Here is a 24570-nt window from a genome sequence, read left to right as displayed (position 1 = left end):
TTCGTGTGAGATTTTTCCGCACCATTTTTGAAAAATCCGCGGGTAAAAGGCACTGCGTTTTACCTGCGGATTTACCGCGGATTTCACCTGCGGATTCCTATTGAGGAATAGGTGTAAAACGCTGCGGAATCCGCACAAAGAATTGACATGCTGCGGAAAATACAACGCAGCGTTTCCGTGCGGTATTTTCCGCACCATGGGCACAGCGGATTTGGTTTTCCATAGGTTTACATGGTACTGTAAACCTGATGGAACACTGCTGCGGATCCGCAGCGGCCAATCCGCTGCGGATCCGCAGCCAAATCCGCACCGTGTGCACATAGCCTAATTCTAAAGGTATGTGCACACGCTTCGGAAAACGCTGCGGATCCGCAGCAGTTTCCCATGAGTTTACATTTCAATGTAAACCTATGGGAAACAAAAATTGCTGTACACATGCTGCGGAAAAACTGCACGGAAATGCAGCGGTTTACATTCCGCAGCATGTCACTTCTTTCTGCGGATTCCACAGCGGTTTTACAACTGCTCCAATAGAAAATCGCAGTTGTAAAACCGCAGTGAAATGCGCAGAAAAACCGCGGTAAATCTGCCATAAATCCGCAGCGGTTTAGCACTGCGGATTTATCAAATCCGCTGCGGAAAAATCCGCAGAGGACCAGAATACGTGTGCACATACCGAAACCCTAACCCTAACCCTACCCCTAACCCCCTACTACCCCTAACCCTACCCCTAACCCTACCCCTACCCCTACCCCTAACCCTAACCCTACCCCTAACCCTACCCCTACCCCTAACCCTACCCCTAACCCTAACCCTAACCCTAGTTCTAACTCCAACCTTAGTGAAAAAAAAAAAAAATTCTTTATTTTATTATTGTCCCTATCTATGGGGGACAAATGGGGGGGGTCATTTACTGTTTTTTTATTTTGACCACTGTGATAGATTATATCACAGTGATCAAAATTCACATTGGAACGAATCTGCCGGCCGGCAGATTCGGCGGGCGCACTGCGCATGCGCCCGCCATTTTGGAACGTGGCGGCGCCCGGGGAAGAAGACGGACGGACCCCGCCAGGATCGGTAAGTATAAGGGGGGGAGATCAGGGCACAGGGGGGGGAGATCAGGGCACGGGGGGGCGTCGGAGCACGGGGGGGAGGGATCGGAGCATGGGGGAGAGTGATCGGTGTGCGGGCGGGTGGATCGGTGTGCAGGGGGGGTGGATCGGTGTGCAGGGGGGGTGGATCGGAGCACGGGGGGGGATCGGAGTGCGGGGGGGTTTGATTGGAGCACGGGGGGGTGTGATTGGAGCACGGGGGGAGCGGACAGGAGGACGGGGGAGCGGAGCACAGGACGGAGGGGAGCGGGCCACAGATCGGGGGGCTGGAGAGGGCGATCGGTGGGGTGGGGTGGGGGCACATTAGTATTTCCAGCCATGGCCGATGATATTGCAGCATCGGCCATGGCTGGATTGTAATATTTCACCATTTTTTTAGGTGAAATATTACAAATCGCTCTGATTGGCAGTTTCACTTTCAACAGCCAATCAGAGCGATCGTAGCCACGAGGGGGTGAAGCCACCCCCCCTGGGCTAAACTACCACTCCCCCTGTCCCTGCAGATCGGGTGAAATGGGAGTTAACCCTTTCACCCGATCTGCAGGGACGCGATCTTTCTGTGACACAGCATATGCGTCACAGGTCGGATTGGCACCGACTTTCATGACGCATACGCTGTGTCACAGGTCGGGAAGGGGTTAACCAGCGACCTGTAGAGGTCCCTGGTACGTACACAAATTGGTAGGGGAAGGGATTGTCATGATATGTACTTTTGCCCTGTCCTGTATTTGAATAATATGCCATTTGATGTATGTAACTGTTCTCTGGTTTCTATTAGCTGTAATTTATGTATTTTCTTGGCTGGGAGAGCACCTGTAACAATATGTCTCCTTCCCCCAATACATGCAGCCCTAAGCTCTAATGTAATTAAGCTTTGTCAACATCACTAGTGGAGGAATAGCCATTCTTCCTCACAGCAGGTGGCTAGTCAAATGTACATACTACATAGACTGCCTGGAGCCCACCAGTCTAGAATCTTCTGGTGGACCCAACCATTGAATAGAAGGTGTAACCCCTACCCCTTCATGGGCGGATCCCAGGAGCTCAGACAATCCATTCTTATTTTGAGATCAGATGTGAGTTGATCCTTGAAGGAGAAGGAGTGGGGATTCTTAGCTGAGGCAAGACCCCATGTCCATCTGGGACTGCGGAAGCGAACGGGGCGAGACTTGAGCTGAGGACATATCTCGTCGTTCGTGAGATTGTTTTGGGATCCCTTGGACTAATTGTGGACTATTGATTTGTTACCTGGCACAAGGATTATTGGGAGGTGCCCCCGAACCTGTTCCACTGGACTAATTGTGGACTCTGTAGATCTACCTGCATGTGTTGTTCCAGCGTTCTTGATAATAAATCTGTGGAATCATCCCTTGGCCTGTTGTCCCTTCTTGCTCTGCCGTACACCCCATCACAGAGCCCTCTTGGTATCTGACCCTGGACCTCTTGACTACTCAGCCTCATGGCTTGTCCATGAGTAGTTACTAGCGTCACACCCGACCTGGACAATTTACCACCATCTTTAATGGGTATCCATACACAGACTTTGTGCAAGTTATTCCACTTAGGAAGTTTCATAGGCTCCCTGGTGTTCACCTTTTCACAGGGGTCTGTTTTTTGCTGCAGGAATTTCTAGATTACATTCACAAATCAACTGCTGGTTGGTGGCACAAGTTGAAGTGTGAGATGTGCGCAAGCCAAGTTAGAGCCAAAGAGACAAGAAAAGTAAGAAAATCAACACCAAGTGCCTAGCTGGATGTAAGTCAAGTTCACGTCTTGGAAGTCATCAAAGACGTCAAATAATGAAAGTAGTAAAGCAATACTATGGTGAAAAAACATGATACAAAGTCGATTAACCAAGAATGGTGAAGCCAATATAAAATAATACTCCAAATACCATAACTGACAGAGTGACAAGTGAGGATTTAGACTGAGCACCTGCCATAATGTCATTGTCCACTGATCATGCCTTTCTATTGGTCTATCACTCAGAGGGAGGTGAACTTCCCATCCTGAAGGAATAGGATTGATTGAGTTCAGTGCTTACCACCCAAAATGGGAAGGACTATCCTTTCTTTCTATGCCACCACCACTAAATTGGTGTGCGTCAACGTATCTGTGGGATAAGGATTGGGATAATTGTGGTAAATCTCTGCGCTGCTGAATCACTAGAATTACACAATTATTAGTACATGTGGCTTTATTATTCTACGCGTTTCAGAGTTCAAGACTCCTTCCTGGGGTGTCCTGATGAAGGAGTCTTGAACTCTGAAATGCGTAGAATAAGAAAGCCACATGTATTAATAATTCCAGAATTCTAGTGAATCAGCAGCACAGAAATTTACCACAATTATCTCAATCCTTATCTAACGGCTGGTCCTTCCTGGACTCATGGATCTGCTGCAGCGAATCATTTTAATGCTTCAACTCAGCTACATCTGGTGAGTGCAATTCTATGGATTAACCTTCTAACCTTCTCAGATAAGACACTATTTGCCCTCTTTCCTTCAACAGTTTTCATAAGGTATCTGTGGGGACACTGGTGTCTGTGTAACAGGATTGGATACAGCTTTTTATATGCAAAACCACAGCAGCCAGTCACTGTAGGCAGTCATTGTTGTGGCCAATCAGTGATTGTAGTGATCAAACATCTGAAATGTCATTCCTGGTGCAAGGTGAGGCAGAAGCAGAGATGCAGGTGAGTATAATTTATTTTAATATTGTAGACAATTCTGAACTGTTTTCAAAATAATTTTGACTAGATAAATAACCCCTTAAACCCCTTCACCCCCAAGCCTGTTTTCACCTTCATGACCAGGACAAATTTTACAATTCTGATAAGTGTCACTTGATGTAGTAATATCTCTGGAACGCTTGAACATTTTTACGAGAGATATTGTACTTCGTGATAGTGGAAAAACTTGGTCGATATAACTTGCATTTATACAGTGGGGCAAAAAAGTATTTAGTCAGTCAGCAATAGTGCAAGTTCCACCACTTAAAAAGATGAGAGGCGTCTGTAATTTACATCATAGGTAGACCTCAACTATGGGAGACAAACTGAGAAAAAAAAATCCAGAAAATCACATTGTCTGTTTTTTTAACAATTTATTTGCATATTATGGTGGAAAATAAGTATTTGGTCAGAAACAAACAATCAAGATTTCTGGCTCTCACAGACCTGTAACTTCTTCTTTAAGAGTCTCCTCTTTCCTCCACTCATTACCTGTAGTAATGGCACCTGTTTAAACATGTTATCAGTATAAAAAGACACCTGTGCACACCCTCAAACAGTCTGACTCCAAACTCCACTATGGTGAAGACCAAAGAGCTGTCAAAGGACACCAGAAACAAAATTGTAGCCCTGCACCAGGCTGGGAAGACTGAATCTGCAATAACCAACTATCTTGGAGTGAAGAAATCAACAGTGGGAGCAATAATTAGAAAATGGAAGACATACAAGACCACTGATAATCTCCCTCGATCTGGGGCTCCACGCAAAATCCCACCCCGTGGGGTCAGAATGATCACAAGAACGGTGAGCAAAAATCCCAGAACCACGCGGGGGGACCTAGTGAATGAACTGCAAAGAGCTGGGACCAATGTAACAAGGCCTACCATAAGTAACACACTACGCCACCATGGACTCAGATCCTGCAGTGCCAGACGTGTCCCACTGCTTAAGCCAGTACATGTCCGGGCCCGTCTGAAGTTTGCTAGAGAGCATTTGGATGATCCAGAGGAGTTTTGGGAGAATGTCCTATGGTCTGATGAAACCAAACTGGAACTGTTTGGTAGAAACACAACTTGTCGTGTTTGGAGGAAAAAGAATACTGAGTTGCATCCATCAAACACCATACCTACTGTAAAGCATGGTGGTGGAAACATCATGCTTTGGGGCTGTTTCTCTGCAAAGGGGCCAGGACGACTGATCCGGGTACATGAAAGAATGAATGGGGCCATGTATCATGAGATTTTGAGTGCAAACCTCCTTCCATCAGCAAGGGCATTGAAGATGAAACGTGGCTGGGTCTTTCAACATGACAATGATCCAAAGCACACCGCCAGGGCAACGAAGGAGTGGCTTCGTAAGAAGCATTTCAAGGTCCTGGAGTGGCCTAGCCAGTCTCCAGATCTCAACCCTATAGAAAACCTTTGGAGGGAGTTGAAAGTCCGTGTTGCCAAGCGAAAAGCCAAAAACATCACTGCTCTAGAGGAGATCTGCATGGAGGAATGGGCCAACATACCAACAACAGTGTGTGGCAACCTTGTGAAGACTTACAGAAAACGTTTGACCTCTGTCATTGCCAACAAAGGATATATTACAAAGTATTGAGATGAAATTTTGTTTCTGACCAAATACTTATTTTCCACCATAATATGCAAATAAAATGTTAAAAAAACAGACAATGTGATTTTCTGGATTTTTTTTTCTCAGTTTGTCTCCCATAGTTGAGGTCTACCTATGATGTAAATTACAGACGCCTCTCATGTTTTTAAGTGGTGGAACTTGCACTATTGCTGACTGACTAAATACTTTTTTGCCCCACTGTATTTGTGGAAAAAGTGGCCAAATATTTGAACCAGAGAGATATGTCACACAATGTAGTTAATAAATAACATTTCCCACATGTCTACTTTACATCAGCACAATTTTTGAAACATAATTTTTTTTTGTTAGGACGTTAGAAGGGTTAAAAGTTGACCAACGATTTCTCATGTTTCCAACAAAATTTACACCACCATTTCTTTAGGGACCATATTAAATTTGAAGTGACTTTGAGGGGCCTGTAGGACAAAAAAATACCCCAAATTGACAGCATTCTAAATGCTGCACCCCTTAAGGTGCCCAAAAGCACATTTAAGAAGTTTATTAACCCTTCAGGTGCTTCTCAGGAAGTGAAGCAATGTGGAAGGAAAAAATTAACATTTAAATTTTTTTCAGAAAAAATTTACTTTAGACCACAATTTTTTCATTTTAACAAGGGTAACAGGACAAATGTACCCCAAAGATTGTTGTGCAATTTCTCTTGAGTATGTCGATACCCCATATGTGGGGTTAAACTACTGTTTTGGCGCAAGGCAGGGCTCAGAATGTAAAGGGCGTTGCTTGACTTTTTGAACGTAAAATTGGCTGGAATCATTACAGGACACCATGTTGTGTTTGGAAAGCCCCCGATGAGCCTAAATACTGGAAACCTCCAACAAGTGACCACAGTTTTTAAACTAGATTCCTCAAAGAATGTATCTAGATAAAGTACAGACCAAAAGTTTGGACAGACCTTCTCATTTAAAGATTTTTCTATATTTTTGTGACTATGAAAACTGTACATTCACACTGAAGGCATCAAAACTATGAATTAACGCATGTGGAATTATATACTTAACAAAAAGAGTGTGAAAATACAGAAAATCTTTAAATGAGAAGGTGTGTCCAAACTTTTGGTCTGTACTGTATGTGATGAGCACCTTGAAACCCCAAGTGCTTTACAGAAGTTTATAATGTTGAACTGTGAAAATAAAAAAATTATATTTTTGCCAATAAAATGTTCTATTAGTCCAATTTTTTTATTTTCACAAGAATAACAGGAACAATTGCACCATGCAATTTGTTGTGCAATATCTCCTGAGTACAGTGATGCCCTATATGTGGTCTATAATGACTTTTGAGGCATAGTACGAAATTTCAGACGGAAGAAGTGGCATAATGGAGTTCAAATTTTGGAATGGTCCCATTGACAGAACCCCTGAGGTACCAGAACAGCAGCACTTACCCCATAAGTGATGTCATTTTACAAACCACACCTCTCAAACAATTCATGAATGGGTGAAGTGAGCATGTTGAAACCACATGTGCCTCCCAGAAATTCATTGCACGTGTAAGAAAGAATATTGACACTTTTACCTCTAAAATGTTGTTTTAGCCCCAAATTTTAATTTTTATAAGGGCTAATGGCAAAAAATGGATTTCTTTGTTGTGCAATTTCTCCAATACGCCAATACCCTACATGTAATCAGGAAATACTTTTGAGGCACAGTGCAAAACTCAGAAGAGAAGGAGCACCATCATTTAGTGCAGAATTTACTTTTATGGTTTGCGGGTGCCATTACCCACTAGGAGAGTATCTGAGGTGCCAGAACAGCAGAACCCCCCATAAGTGACCAAATTGTACAAACTACACCTCTCAATGAATTCATCTACTGTAAGGGTGCATTGATTATATTAACACCACGAATGTGTTACAGAATTTTGGACAGTGAAGAAAAAATAATTACATTTTTACCACAAAAATTTTGTTTTAGACCCAGATTTCACATTCTCACATGGGCAAATGGGTAAAAATTGCACCAAAGTTTGTCATACAATTTCTGCTGAACGTGGAAATACCCCATATGTGGCTGTACAGTACAACTTAGCCACACGGCGAGACTCTGGAGGGATGAAGTGCTATTTGACTCCTGGAGTACAGATGTTCCATTAATAGTTTTCAGACTCCATATGCAGAGCCCCTAGAAGAACAGAATACCCCCCTCAAGTGACCTGTAGTGAAGATTTTTTACTTCATGGGCATTTTGCAAATCTGTTAATGTAGTGCCCGTACATTGTAATGCCAGTACGTTGTAGTGCCCAGTACATTATGACCAGCTCGTGCTTCTGTAGACATGGGCCCATAAATTAAGCAGGCTCTGATCGCTACTGAAATGCCAAACATGAGGATGCTAAATGTGGTTTAGGCACATTGTGGGGCTCAAAAGGGAGGTGGGTATTTGCGAGTGTAGAAGTTGCTGGCTTTCTTTAGGGGGGGGCGAGGAGCCATACTGTTTTTCCAAAGCCTTTGTACTACTACCAGAAATATGGAACCCTCTATATTTCCTATATTTCTGTTAACAGATGACTGACCTGAATGGAGATTTGCTTTTTTGTGGATTGAGTTGAGTGTTTTTTGGGGGGAACATTTTACATAATGTTTGAAATCACATTTATCCGGCGATCAACGCTGTGATTAGACAACTTTATTCTCCGGGTCGGTGCGAGTACAGCGATACCAGTTTTAAATCTTTTTTTATGTTTGGCTGCTGTCACATACTAAAAGATGCTTTTTTTTGTAAAAACAAGTTTTTGCATGGCCATATTTTGAAAGTCATCATTTTTCCACATTTTGGCTAAGTATTTTGTAATTTAAAGGATGAGTTGATATTCTTATTGGTTTCATTTTTGGGCACATGACATTTTTTGATTGCTTCTAATCCGATTTTTGGGAGGCAGAGTGAACAAAAATCAGCAATTCAGGAATTGTTTTGTTAGGTATTGCTTCTCTCTCACTCTGCTGTTTTGCAACATTTAGAGGGTTAAACTGTGACGGTTGCCAGCTGAACACCAGGCGGTGAGTTCGTGTGCGCCATTCCTGTGCATGCAAAATTGGCATGACGTATGGATACATCTAAGGCCATGAATAGAGATGAGTGAATGTTTCAATATTTGGTTCAGTTCAGATAGGCGAACGTTCCTATGTTTGCCGAATAAGTTCGACACTCCGTTCTTCGAACATATCCAAACCCCATTGAATTCAATAGGATGCAAAACCAATTGCATAGACAACACCTTTGGGGGGACAAAACAGATCAAATTAAGGGCAGACAGCAGGAAAAGTGGCATCAATTGGCCCAGAGTACATATAATATAATTGTGCAGCATGAATGCATAGGACAGGGTTTGGACCAGCATTTCTAGCTTAATCATTGATCAGTAACAGATGGATGAGTGACAGGTGTAGGCCTGGTGCTCTGAGAGTCCTGCCAAATTCAGGCAACACACATGAAGGAGACCATACTTGAAGCCCAAACATTTCCAAAAATGAGGGGCAGACACCAGGAAAAGTGGCATCGATTGACTCACAATAGAAATTTGATAATGGTACAGCAGCAGTCAGCCATGGGCCATGCATGAGGTATCAGGGTCTGGACCAGCATTTAGAGCTTTGAATTTAAGTTTAAATTAAGACATGATGGATGATGGACAGGTGTAAGCCTTGCTGTGCTGGGAGCCCTGATGCAATATGCAACAGCTCAAACTGTTTTTAGTCAGCCACACTCAGGTGGCACAAATATCAGCTTGGTAGACCACTAATGTTCAAAGAATTTAAGGATTTAATTTAAGTAACACAGGTAGTTGACTGATCAATTCACCCACAGTGAAAATTTTAGAATAGCACAGTAGCAGTCAGCCATGTGCCACATGCACAAATATCAGCTTGGTAGGTCACTAATGTTAGAAATATTTAAGGATATGGACCAGAATTTACAGCTTTGAATTTAATAAGTGGGTGAAGGACCGGTGTAGACCTTCTGTGCTGAGAAGCCTGATACCTCATGCAATAGCTTAAACTGCTTTTCTGCTCAGCCACACTCAGATGGCACAAACATCAGATTCGGAGACTACTATTGTTTAACCCCTTCATGACCCAGCCTATTTTGACCTTAAAGACCTTGCCGTTTTTTGCAATTCTGACCAGTGTCCCTTTATGAGGTAATTACTCAGGAACGCTTCAACGGATCCTAGCGGTTCTGAGATTGTTTTTTCGTGACATATTGGGCTTCATGTTAGTGGTAAATTTAGGTCAATAAATTCTGCGTTTATTTGTGATAAAAACGGAAATTTGGCGAAAATTTTGAAAATTTCACAATTTTCACATTTTGAATTTTTATTCTGTTAAACCAGAGAGATATGTGACACAAAATAGTTAATAAATAACATTTCCCACATGTTTACTTTACATCAGCACAATTTTGGAAACAAAATTTTTTTTTGTTAGGAAGTTATAAGGGTTAAAATTTGACCAGCGATTTGTCATTTTTACAACGAAATTTACAAAACCATTTTTTTTAGGGACCACCTCACATTTGAAGTCAGTTTGAGGGGTCTATATGGCTGAAAATACCCAAAAGTGACACCATTCTAAAAACTGCACCCCTCAAGGTACTCAAAACCACATTCAAGAAGTTTATTAACCCTTCAGGTGCTTCACAGCAGCAGAAGCAACATGGAAGGAAAAAATGAACATTTAACTTTTTAGTCACAAAAGTTATCTTTTAGCAACAATTTTTTTATTTTCCCAATGGCAAAAGGAGAAACTGAACCACGAAAGTTGTTGTCCAATTTGTCCTGAGTACGCTGATACCTCATATGTGGGGGTAAACCACTGTTTGGGCGCACGGCAGGGCTTGGAAGGGAAGGAGCGCCATTTGACTTTTTGAATCAAAAATTGGCTCCACTCTTTAGCGGACACCATGTCACGTTTGGAGAGCCCCCGTGTGCCTAAAAATTGGAGCTCCCCCACAAGTGACCCCATTTTGGAAACTAGACGCCCCAAGGAACTTATCTAGATGCATAGTGAGCACTTTGAACCCCCAGGTGCTTCACAAATTGATCCGTAAAAATGAAAAAGTACTTTTTTTTCACAAAAAAATTCTTTTAGCCTCAATTTTTTCATTTTCACATGGGCAACAGGATAAAATGGATCCTAAAATGTGTTGGGCAATTTCTCCTGAGTACACCAATACCTCACATGTGGGGGTAAACCACTGTTTGGGCACATGGTAAGGCTCGGAAGGGAAGGAGCGCCATTTGACTTTTTGAATGAAAAATTATTTCCATCGTTAGCGGACACCATGTCGCGTTTGGATAGCTCCTGTGTGCCTAAACATTGGCGCTCCCCCACAAGTGACCCCATTTTGGAAACTAGACCCCCCAAGGAACTTATTTAGATGCCTAGTGAGCACTTTAAACCCTCAGGTGCTTCACAAATTGATCTGTAAAAATGAAAAAGTACTTTTTTTTCACAAAAAAATTCTTTTCGCCTCAATTTTTTCATTTTCACATGGGCAGTAGGATAAAATGGATCATAAAATTTGTTGGGCAATTTCTCCTGAGTACGTCGATACCTCATATGTGGGGGTAAACCACTGTTTGGGCACACGGCAGGGCTCGGAAGGGAAGGCGCGCCATTTGACTTTTTGAATCGAAAATTACCTCCAATTGTTAGCGGACACCATGTCGCGTTTGGAGAGCCCCTGTGTGCCTAAACATTGGAGCTCCCCCACAAGTGACCCCATTTTGGAAACTAGACCCCCCAAGGAACTTATCTAGATGCATATTGAGCACTTTAAACCCCAAGGTGCTTCACAGAAGTTTATAACGCAGAGCCATGAAAATAAAAAATAATTTTTCTTTCCTCAAAAATGATTTTTTAGCCTGGAATTTCCTATTTTGCCAAGGATAATAGGAGAAATTGGACCGCAAATATTGTTGTCCAGTTTGTCCTGAGTACGCTGATACCCCATATGTGGGGGTAAACCACTGTTTGGGCGCACGGCAGGGCTCGGAAGGGATGGCACGCCATTTGGCTTTTTAAATGGAAAATTAGCTCCAATCATTAGCGGACATCATGTCACGTTTGGAGAGCCCCTGTGTGCCTAAACATTGGAGATCCCCCAGAAATGACACCATTTTGGAAACTAGACCCCCAAAGGAACTAATCTAGATGTGTGGTGAGGACTTTGAACCCCCAAGTGCTTCACAGAAGTTTATAACGCAGAGCCATGAAAATAAAATAAAAAAATTATTTTATCAAAAATGATCTTTTAGCCTGCAATTTTTTATTTTCCCAAAGGTATCAGGAGAAATTTGACCCCAAAAGTTGTTGTCCAGTTTCTCCTGAGTACGCTGATACCCCATATGTGGGGGTAAATCACTGTTTGGGCACATGCCGGGGCTCGGAAGTGAAGTAGTGACGTTTTGAAATGCAGACTTTGATGGAATGCTCTGTGGGCATCACGTTGCGTTTGCAGAGCCCGTGATGTGGCTAAACAGTAGAAACCCCCCACAAGTGACCCCATTTTGGAAACTAGACCCCGAAAGGAACTTATCTAGATGTGTGGTGAGCACTTTGAACCCCCAAGCGCTTCATAGAAGTTTATAATGCAGAGCCGTGAAAATAATAAATACGTTTTCTTTCCTCAAAAATAATTATTTAGCCCAGAATTTTTTAATTTTCCCAAGGGTAACAGGAGAAATTTGACCCCAATATTTGTTGTCCAGTTTCTCCTGAGTACGGTGATACCCCATATGTGGGGGTAAACTACTGTTTGGGCACATGCCGGGGCTTGGAATTGAAGTAGTGACGTTTTGAAATGCAGACTTTGATGGAATGCTTTGCGGGCGTCACGTTGCGTTTGCAGAGCCCCTGATGTGGCTAAACAGTAGAAACCCCCCACAAGTGACCCCATTTTGGAAACTAGACCCCGAAAGGAACTTATCTAGATGTGTGGTGAGCACTTTGAACCCCCAAGTGCTTCATAGAAGTTTATAATGCAGAGCCGTGAAAATAATAAATACGTTTTCTTTCCTCAAAAATAATTATTTAGCCCAGAATTTTTTATTTTCCCAAGGGTTACAGGAGAAATTGGACCCCAAAAGTTGTTGTCCAGTTTCTCCTGAGTACGCTGATACCCCATGAGTGGGGGTAAACCACTGTTTGGGCACACGTCGGGGCTCAGAAGGGAAGTAGTGACTTTTGAAATGCAGACTTTGATGGAATGGTCTGCGGGTGTCACGTTGCGTTTGCAGAGCCCCTGGTGTGCCTAAACAGTAGAAACCCCCACAAGTGACCCCATTTTAGAAACTAGACTCCCCAAGGAACTTATCTAGATATGTGGTGAACACTTTGAACCCCCAAGTGCTTCACAGACGTTTACAACGCAGAGCCGTGAAAATAAAAAATCATTTTTCTTTCCTCAAAAATAATGTTTTAGCAAGCATTTTTTTAGATTCACAAGGGTAACAGGAGAAATTGGACCCCAGTAATTGTTGCGCAGTTTGTCCTGAATATGCTGGTACCCCATATGTGGGGGTAAACCACTGTTTGGGCACACGTCAGGGCTCGGAAGTGAGGGAGCACCATTTGACTTTTTGAATACGAGATTGGCTGGAATCAATGGTGGCGCCATGTTGCGTTTGGAGACCCCTGATGTGCCTAAACAGTGGAAACCCCTCAATTCTAACTCCAACACTAACCCCAACACACCCCTAACCCTAATCCCAACTGTAGCCATAACCCTAATCACAACCCTAACCACAACCCTAATTCCAACCCTAACCCTAAGGCTATGTGCCCACGTTGCGGATTCGTGTGAGATATTTCCGCACCATTTTTGAAAAATCCGCGGGTAAAAGGCACTGCGTTTTACCTGCGGATTTTCCGCGGATTTCCAGTGTTTTTTGTGCGGATTTCACCTGCGGATTCCTATTGAGGAACAGGTGTAAAACGCTGCGGAATCCGCACAAAGAATTGACATGCTGCGGAAAATACAACGCAGCGTTTGAGTGCGGTATTTTCCACACCATGGGCACAGCGGATTTGGTTTTTCATATGTTTACATGGTACTGTAAACCTGATGGAAAACTGCTACGAATCCGCAGCGGCCAATCCGCAGCCAAATCCGCACCGTGTGCACATAGCCTCATTCTAAAGGTATGTGCACACGCTGCGGAAAACGCTGCGGATCCGCAGCAGTTTCCCATGAGTTTACAGTTCAATGTAAACCTATGGGAACAAAAAATCGCTGTTCACATGCTGCGGAAAAACTGCACGGAAACGCAGCGGTTTACATTACATTTTTCCAAAGCGTTTGATACCGTGCCGCACAAGAGGTTGGTACACAAAATGAGAATGCTTGGTCTGGGGGAAAATGTGTGTAAATGGGTTAGTAACTGGCTTAGTGATAGAAAGCAGAGGGTGGTTATAAATGGTATAGTCTCTAAATGGGTCGCTGTGACCAGTGGGGTACCGCAGGGGTCAGTATTGGGACCTGTTCTCTTCAACATATTCATTAATGATCTGGTAGAAGGTTTACACAGTAAAATATCGATATTTGCAGATGATACAAAACTATGTAAAGCAGTTAATACAAGAGAAGATAGTATTCTGCTACAGATGGATCTGGATAAGTTGGAAACTTGGGCTGAAAGGTGGCAGATGAGGTTTAACAATGATAAATGTAAGGTTATACACATGGGAAGAGGGAATCAATATCACCATTACACACTGAACGGGAAACCACTGGGTAAATCTGACAGGGAGAAGGACTTGGGGATCCTAGTTAATGATAAACTTACCTGGAGCAGCCAGTGCCAGGCAGCAGCTGCCAAGGCAAACAGGATCATGGGGTGCATTAAAAGAGGTCTGGATACACATGATGAGAGCATTATACTGCCTCTGTACAAATCCCTAGTTAGACCGCACATGGAGTACTGTGTCCAGTTTTGGGCACCGGTGCTCAGGAAGGATATAATGGAACTAGAGAGAGTACAAAGGAGGGCAACAAAATTAATAAAGGGGATGGGAGAACTACAATACCCAGATAGATTAGCGAAATTAGGATTATTTAGTCTAGAAAAAAGACGACTGAGGGGCGATCTAATAACCATGTATAAGTATATAAGGGGACAATACAAATATCTCGCTGAGGATCTGTTTATACCAAGGAAGGTGACGGGCACAAGGGGGCATTCTTTGCGTCTGGAGGAGAGAAGGTTTTTCCACCAACATAGAAGAGGATTCTTTACTGTTAGGGCAGTGAGAATCTGGAATTGCTTGCCTGAGGAGGTGGTGATGGCGAACTCAGTCGAGGGGTTCAAGAGAGGCCTGGATGTCTTCCTGGAGCAGAACAATATTGTTTCATACAATTATTAGGTTCTGTAGAAGGACGTAGATCTGGGTATTTATTATGATGGAATATAGGCTGAACTGGATGGACAAATGTCTTTTTTCGGCCTTACTAACTATGTTACTATGTTACTATGTTACATTCCGCAGCATGTCACTTCTTTGTGCGGATTCCGCAGCGGTTTTACAACTGCTCCAATAGAAAATCGCAGTTGTAAAACCGCAGTGAAATGCGCAGAAAAAAACGCGGTAAATCCGCCATAAATCCGCAGCGGTTTAGCACTGCGGATTTATCAAATCCGCAGCGGAAAAATCCGCAGAGGACCAGAATACGTGTGCACATACCGAAACCCTAACCCTACCCCTACCCCTAACCCTATCCCTAACCCTAACCCTACCCCTAACCCTACCCCTAACCCTACCCCTAACCCTAACCCTAACCCTACCCCTAACCCTAACCCTAACCCTACCCCTAACCCTAACCCTATCCCTAACCCTACCCCTAACCCTACCCCTAACCCTACCCCTAACCCTAACATTAGTGGGAAAAAAAATGTCTTTATTTTTTTATTGTCCCTACCTATGGGGGTGACAAAGGGGGGGGGGGTCATTTATTATTTTTTTTATTTTGATCACTGAGATAGATTATATCTCAGTGATCAAAATGCACTGTGGAACGAATCTGCCGGCCGGCAGATTCGGCGGGCGCACTGCGCATGCGCCCGCCATTTTGGAAGATGGCGGCGCCCAGGGAGAAGACGGACGGGACCCCGGCTGGATCGGTAAGTATGATGGGGTGGGGGGGGATCACGGGGGGGGGGATCGGAGCACGGGGGGGGAATCGGAGCGCGGGAGGGGTGGAACGAAGCACGGGGGGCGTGGAACGGAGCACGGGGGGCTGGAACGGAGCACGGGGGGTGTAACGGAGCACGGAGGGGGTGGATCGGAGTGCAGGGGGGGTGATTGGAGCACGGGGGGAGCGGACAAGAGCACGGGGGGGAGCGGAGCACTGGACGGAGGGGAGCCGGAGCAGTGTACCGGCCAGATCGGGGGGCTGGGGGGGCGATCGGTGGGGTGGGGTGGGGGCACATTAGTATTTCCAGCCATGGCCGATGATATTTCAGCATCGGCCATGGCTGGATTGTAATATTTCACCCGTTATAATAGGTGAAATATTACAAATCGCTCTGATTGGCAGTTTCACTTTCAACAGCCAATCAGAGCGATAGTAGCCACGAGGGGGTGAAGCCACCCCCCCTGGGCTAAACTACCACTCCCCCTGTCCCTGCAGATCGGGTGAAATGGGAGTTAACCCTTTCACCCGATCTGCAGGGACGCGATCTTTCCATGACGCCACATAGGCGTCATGGGTCGGATTGGCACCGACTTTCATGACGCCTACGTGGCGTCTTGGGTCGGGAAGGGGTTAAAAAATGAAGGGATAGTAACACAGGTAGTTGACTGAAAGTAAGTGCAGGTCTGCCGGTCTGGGAGCCCTACTGCTACAGGCAACACACATGAAGGAGACCCAACTTGAAGTCCAAATATTTAAAAAAAAATTGACACACATCACTAAAGTGACATCAATTTCCCCAGAGTAGAAATAGTATAATTGCGCAGCATTTTGACAGCTTCTGTTACTGGACGGGCTACTCGACTTTCTTTCTTTGGCAGCAGCTTAGCAGTATTATTAGTATTATTTATTGGTATTGCGAAAAGGGATATACATAATTCAAACAAGTTCAATGTTCTTAAAAAATACAAGTTACCAACTGGTACAGGAGAAGAGAGCTCATATTGCCTGTGAGGGTTCACTTTCTACAAGGGCTGGGTGAGGACACAAAAAGGGAGGGTAGTGTTATGATACGGTGGTCTAGGAGCAACATGGAACGAGCTCTGAAGGAAGTGGTAACTATACTGACCGCAGTCCCTAAGCTCAACACAACACTAGAAGTAGCCGTGGAATGCTCCTAACTTTCCCTAGGCATCTCGTCACAGCCTAAGAGCTAACTACCCCTAAAGATAGAAGAAGGAAAGCTTTCTTGCCTCAGAGAAAATCCCCAAAGGATAGATTAGCCCCCCACAAATAATGACTGTGAGTGGAGAGGGAAAAGACATACACAGAATGAAACCAGGATGAGCACAGGAGGCAAGTCTAACTAAATAGATAGGACAGGATGGAATACTGTGCGGTCACTATAAAACACTACAAAAATCCACGCAGAGTTTACAAAAAATCTCCACACCTGACTAAAGGTGTTGAGGGCAAATCTGCCTCCCAGAGCTTCCAGCAAGACAGAATTAATTCACACTGATAAGCTGGACAAACATAGAAAGCACAGAATGGATAAGTCCACAATCTATGGACAGAAAAGGGTAAGCAAAAATTTAGCTTAGCTGAACTGGTCAGGATAACAGGGAACTCCAAAGAGATGTGAATCCAACCAGGAACCATTTACAAGTGGCACTGGCTGAAGATAGAGCCAGACTTAAATAGCCGAGCAGAAGAGACGATAAGTGGAGGCAGCTGATGACAGCTAACTCCAAGGAGCAGCCATACCACTAGAAACCACAAGAGGGAGCCCAAGAGCAGAACTCACAAAAGTGCCACTTACAACCACCAGAGGGAGCCCAAGAGCGGAATTCACAACAGTACCCCCCTTGAGGAGGGGTCACCGAACCCTCACCAGAGCCCCCAGGCTGATCAGGACGAGCCAAGTGAAAAGCACGAACCAAATCGGTGGCATGGACATCGGAGGCAACAACCCAAGAATTATCCTCCTGGCCATAACCCTTCCACTTGACAAGATACTGAAGCCTCCGCCTCGAAAAACGAGAATCCAAAATCTTCTCAACCTCATATTCCAACTCTCCCTCAACCAACACCGGGGCAGGAGGGTCAACCGAGGGAACAACGGGCACCACATATCTCCGCAACAAAGATCTATGGAAAACATTATGAATGGCAAAAGAGGCAGAAAGAGCCAAACGAAAAGACACCGGATTAATAATTTCAGAAATTTTATAAGGACCAATAAACCGAGGCTTAAACTTAGGAGAAGAAACCTTCATAGGAACATGACGAGAAGACAACCAAACCAAATCCCCCACACGAAGCCGGGGACCAACACACCGACGGCGGTTGGCAAAACGTTTAGCCCTTTCCTGAGACAACGTCAAATTGTCCACCACATGAGTCCAAATCTGCTGCAGCCTGTCCACCACAGAATCAACACCAGGACAATCAGAAGACTCAACCTGCCCAGAAGAAAAACGAGGATGAAAACCAAAATTACAAAAGAAAGGTGAAACCAAAGTAGCCGAACTAGCCCGATTATTAAGGGCAAACTCGGCCAACGGCAAGAAAGACACCCAATCATCCTGATCAGCAGACACAAAGCATCTCAAATAGGTCTCCAAGGTCTGATTAGTTCGCTCAGTTTGGCCATTAGTCTGAGGATGAAACGCCGAAGAAAAAGACAAATCAATGCCCATCCTAGCACAAAAGGCCCGCCAAAATCTAGAGACAAACTGAGAACCTCTGTCAGACACAATATTCTCCGGAATGCCATGCAAACGAACCACATGCTGAAAAAATAATGGAACCAGATCTGAGAAGGAAGGCAACTTAGGCAAAGGTACCAGATGGACCATTTTAGAGAACCGGTCACAAACAACCCAGATAACAGACATCTTCTGGGAAACAGGAAGATCCAAAATAAAATCCATGGAAATATGCGTCCAGGGCCTCTCAGGGACCGGCAAAGGCAAAAGCAACCCACTAGCGCGGGAACAGCAAGGCTTGGCCCGGGCGCAAGTCCCACAGGACTGCACAAAAGCACGCACATCGCGCGACAAGGAAGGCCACCAAAAGGACCTAGCAACCAAATCTCTGGTACCAAAAATCCCAGGATGCCCAGCCAACACTGAACAATGAACCTCATTAATTACCTTACTTGTCCATCTATCAGGAACAAACAGCTTCCCCACTGGACAGCGGTCAGGCCTATCAGCCTGAAATTCCTGAAGCACCCACCGCAAATCAGGGGAGATAGCAGAAAGAATCACCCCCTCTTTAAGAATGCCAACCGGCTCAAGGACTCCAGGAGAATCAGGCGAAAAACTCCTAGAGAGGGCATCAGCCTTAACATTCTTAGATCCCGGAAGATACGAGACTACAAAATCAAAACGGGCGAAAAACAGGGACCATCAAGCCTGTCTAGGATTCAGCCGCTTGGCCGACTCGAGGTAAATCAGATTCTTATGATCAGTCAGGACCACAACACGGTGTTTAGCTCCCTCAAGCCAATGTCGCCACTCCTCAAACGCCCACTTCATAGCCAACAACTCCTGATTGCCGACATCATAATTGCGTTCCGCAGGCGAAAACTTTCTGGAAAAAAAAGCACACGGTTTCATCAAAGAACCATCAGACTCCCTCTGAGACAAAACGGCCCCTGCCCCAATCTCAGAAGCGTCGACCTCAACCTGAAAAGGAAGAGAAACATCCGGTTGACGCAACACAGGGGCAGAAGTAAATCGGCGTTTAAGCTCCTGAAAGGCCTCAACAGGCTCAGAGGACCAATTCGTCACGTCAGCGCCTTTCTTCATCAAATCAGTAAGGGGCTTAACCACACTGGAAAAGTTGGCAATGAAACGGCGATAGAAATGAGCAAAACCCAAAAATTTTTGAAGACCCTTCACAGATGTGGGTTGGATCCAGTCATGAATAGCTTGGACCTTAACAGGATCCATTTCTATAGACGAGGGAGAAAAAATAAAACCCAAAAAAGAGACCTTCTGAACTCCGAATAGGCACTTAGACCCCTTCACAAATAAAGCATTATCACGAAGGATCTGGAACACCATCCTGACCTGCTTCAAATGAGACTCCCAATCATCGGAAAAAATCATCATCCAAATATACGACCATGAATTTATCAAGATAATTGCGGAAAATATCATGCATGAAAGACTGGAACACAGATGGAGCATTAGAGAGCCCAAATGGCATAATAAGGTTTTCAAAATGGCCTTCGGGCGTATTAAATGCAGTTTTCCATTTGTCACCCTGTTTAATACGAACAAGATTATATGCCCCTCGGAGGTCAATCTTAGTAAACCAACTAGCCCCCTTAATCTGAGCAAACAAATCAGTAAGCAAAGGCAAGGGGTATTGGAATTTGACCGTGATCTTATTAAGAAGACGATAGACAATACAGGGTCTCAAGGAGCCATCCTTCTTAGCAACAAAAAAGAAACCCGCTCCCAATGGTGACGAAGAGGGCCGAATATGCCCGTTCTCCAAAGATTCCTTAACATAACTCCGCATGGCGTCATGCTCTGGCACAGACAGATTGAAAAGTCGGCCCTTAGGGAACTTACAACCAGGAATCAAGTTAATAGCACAATCACAGTCCCTGTGCGGAGGAAGGGAACTGGACTTGGGCTCATCAAATACATCCTGGAAATCCGACAAAAACTCAGGGACCTCAGAAGAGGGGGAAGAGGAAATTGACATCAAAGGAACGTCACTATGTACTCCTCGACAACCCCAACTAGTCACCGACATAGTTTTCCAATCCAGCACCGGATTATGTTCCTGTAACCATGGAAATCCCAGTACAACAACATCATGCAGGTTATGCAACACCAGAAAACGGCAATCTTCCTGATGTGCAGGAGCCATGTACATAGTAATCTGTGTCCAGTACTGAGGTTTATCCTTGACCTAGGGTGTAGCATCAATGCCCCTCAAAGGAATAGGGCTCTGCAAAGGCTGCAAGGAAAAACCACAGTGCCTGGCGAATTCTAAGTCCATTAAGTTCAGGGCAGCGCCTGAATCCACAAATGCCATGACAGAAAAGGATGACAATGAGCAAATCAGGGTCACAGATAAGAGAAATTTAGGTTGTATAGTACTAATGGTAACAGACCTAGCGACTCTCTTAGTACGCTTAGGGCAATCAGAGATAACATGAGCCGAATCACCACAGTAAAAACACAGCCTATTCTGACGTCTGAATTCCTGCCGTTCTATTCTAGTCAAAATCCTATCACATTGCATAGGTTCAGGACTTTGCTCAGAGGATACTGCCATATGGTGCACAGCTTTGCGCTCGCGCAGACGCCGATCAATCTGAATGGCTAGAGACATAGATTCGCTCAAACCGGCAGGCGTAGGAAAGCCCACCATAACATCTTTAAGGGTTTCAAAAAGACCTTTTCTGAATATAGCAGCCAGAGCCTCTTCATTCCATTTAGTGAGCACAGACCATTTTCTAAATTTCTGGCAGTATAACTCTGCCGCTTCCTGACCTTGACACAAGGCCAACAGGGTTTTTTCCGCATGACCCACAGAATTAGGTTCGTCATACAATAATCCGAGCGCTTGAAAAAATGCATCTACATTCAATAATGCCGGATCCCCTGTTTCAAGAGAAAAAGCCCAGTCTTGAGGGTCACCACGCATCAAGGATATGATGATTTTTACCTGCTGAATGGGATCACCAGAAGAACAGGGTTTCCAAGCAAAAAACAATTTGCAGTTATTTTTAAGGTTCAAAAACTTGGATCTGTCCCCAAAAAACAAATCAGGAGTAGGAATTCTGGGCTCTAAAGCCGGAGTCTGGACAACATAGTCCTGGATACTCTGTACTCTTGCAGCAAGTTGATCCACACGAGAAAACAAACCCTGAACATCCATGCCAAAGCATATATCCTGAACCACCCAGATATCAAGAGGAAAAGAAATAAAAAAGACAAACTAGAGCACAGAAAAAAAAATGGTTCAGAACTTTCTTTTCCTTCTTTTGAGATGCATTTAATTCATTTTTGGCCACTTGTACTGTTATGATACGGTGGTCTAGGAGCAACATGGAACGAGCTCTGAAGGAAGTGGTAACTGTACTTACCGCAGTCCCTAAGCTCAACACAACACTAGAAGTAGCCGTGGAATGCTCCTAACTCTCCCTAGGCATCGCGTCACAGCCTAAGAGCTAACTACCCCTAAAGATAGAAGCAGGAAAGCTATCTTGCCTCAGAGTAAATCCCCAAAGGATAGATTAGCCCCCCACAAATAATGACTGTGAGTGGAGAGGGAAAAGACATACACAGAATGAAACCAGGATGAGCACAGGAGGCCAGTCTAACTAAATAGATAGGACAGGATGGAATACTGTGCGGTCACTATAAAACACTACAAAAATCCACGCAGAGTTTACAAAAAATCTCCACACCTGACTAAAGGTGTGGAGGGCAAATCTGCCTCCCAGAGCTTCCAGCAAGACAGAATTAATTCACACTGATAAGCTGGACAAACATAGAAAGCACAGAATGGATAAGTCCACAATCTATGGACAGAAAAGGGCAAGCAAAAACTTAGCTTAGCTGAACTGGTCAGGATAACAGGGAACTCCAAAGAGATGTGAATCCAACCAGGAACCATTTACAAGTGGCACTGGCTGAAGATAGAGCCAGACTTAAATAGCCGAGTGTCATGATTCCAATGGCAGGGAATCACAAAAGGACAAGCACCAACGAGCTCTAGGGTGATGGAACCTGAGCTGACCGCGACCCTAAACCTGAACACACAAATAACAATAGCCGGGGAACGTGCCTACGTTGATCCTAGACGTCTCGCACCAGCCGAAGATCTAACTTCCCCTATTAGAAGAAACACAGACCTCTCTTGCCTCCAGAGAAATACCCCACAGAAATAGCAGCCCCCCACATATAATGACGGTGAAATGAGAGGAAGGCACATACACAGTATGAAAACAGATTCAGCAAAATGAGGCCCGCTAAAACTAGATAGCAGAGGATACAAAAGTAAACTGCGCAGTCAGCAAAAAACCCTTCAAAAATCCATCCTGCAATTACTTGAACTCATGTTCCAACTCATGGAACATGAGGAGCAATTACAGCCCACTAGAGCAACCAGCAGCAAAGAAATAATTATATGCAAGCTGGACAAGACAAAAATAAAGCAAAACGTGGAACAAGAAAAACAAAAACTTAGCTTGTCCTGAAGATTACTGAAGCCAGAAGCTGAGGTAACAAAACACTCTGATTTCCTTGATAGCCGGCGGGGAAATGACAAGAAAGCCCGGTTAAATAGGAAACTCCCAAATCCTAATAGAACAGGTGGACACCAGAGACAGCAGAACACAAATCACCCAGTACCATCAGTAACCACCAGAGGGAGCCCAAAAACAGAACTCACAACAGCCGAGCAGAAGAGACGATAAGTGGAGGCAGCTGATGACAGCTAACTCCAAGGAGCAGCCATTCCACTAGAAACCACAAGAGGGGGCCCAAGAGCAGAACTCACAAAAGTGCCACTTACAACCACCGGAGGGAGCCCAAGAGCGGAATTCACAACAGGGTAGAGCTGCTTGTGCGGCAGTATGGTGGAACGATGGATACTGTAGATTGTAGGTTTGTCAGAAGAGGTGGTTTTTCGGGTTTTCATGGTAGGTGAGAGTCTGATAGGTTGGGATAGAGAGTTCCAGAGTAGAGGGGAAAACACGGTATGTGATTGTGGGCAGAGGAGATAAGAGGAAAGTAGAGAAGGTGATCTTGTGAGTATCGGAGGTTGTGTGCATGTAAGTTGTTGTGAATTCAGCTTTTGGGCTCCCTCCGGTGGTTGTAGAGGGTAATACAGTTGTGCCTGGACTGCAGGAGTGGACAGGTGTATCTACTAATTGCAAAACTGGCTGGGGTATATAGCTTTGCTGGATCCTTTAGTCAGTGCCAGTTGTCCATTGTTCTTGAAGGATTCACTTCCCTGCTGGTCTCTCCAGTTTGCTGTGTTTTTCTACTAAGATAAGTCCTGGCTTTGTTTTTGCTGTCCACCTGCAGTGGACCTTATAGTTCTGTGCATTTTCATGTTTTTGTCTTGTCCAGCTTGGTCTGTGAAGGATTTTTTGCAGCCTAGCTATTTCCCTGGAGATGCAGATGTACCCCCCATGTCTTTAGTCAGATGTGGTGATCCGTATTTTCTGCGGTGGATATTTTCTAGTGTTTTTATACTGACCGCATAGTACTCTGTTCTATTCTTTCTTTTTAGCTAGTATGGCCTCCTATGCTAAAATCTGATTTCATATCTGCGTATGTTATTTCCCTCTCCTCTCACAGTCAATATTTGTGGGGGGCTATCTATCCTTTGGGGATTTTCTCTGAGGCAAGATAGGTTTCCTGTTTCTGTTCAGTACAACTGGCCAACAATGAGTTAATTGCATCTCAGAAGAAGGGTGGAAAGATTTTGAGCCATTTTTTTTTCCTTAGCCTGTTTGTTCTGTTCCTCCCTCTTTACCTCTGGGTGGCTACGGAGTCTAGTATTAACATGAATGTTCAGGAGTTAGTTTCTCGGGTGGATCAGCTTGCTTCTAGGGTACAGGGTATTTCAGATTTCATTGTTCAGACTCCTGCCTTAGAACCTAAGATTCCCACTCCTGATTTATTCTTTGGTGACAGATCCAAATTTTTGAGTTTCAAAAATAACTGTAAACTGTTTTTTGCATTAAGACCCCGGTCTTCTGGTGATCCTATTCAGCAGGTTCAAATCATCATATCTCTGCTGCGTGGTGACCCACAGGATTGGGCATTTTCCCAGGAATCTGGCAATCCTGCTTTGCTTAATGTTGGTTCGTTCTTTCAGGCATTGGGGTTGTTGTATGATGAGCCTAATTCTGTGGATCAGGCTGAGACAATCTTGTTAGCCCTGTGTCAAG

The sequence above is a fragment of the Ranitomeya imitator genome, chromosome 3, assembly GCF_032444005.1.
Source record: "Ranitomeya imitator isolate aRanImi1 chromosome 3, aRanImi1.pri, whole genome shotgun sequence".
Taxonomy (NCBI): Eukaryota; Metazoa; Chordata; class Amphibia; order Anura; family Dendrobatidae; genus Ranitomeya; species Ranitomeya imitator.
The sequence above is the reverse complement of the archived record's forward strand: the minus strand, read 5'-3'. Positions refer to the sequence as shown.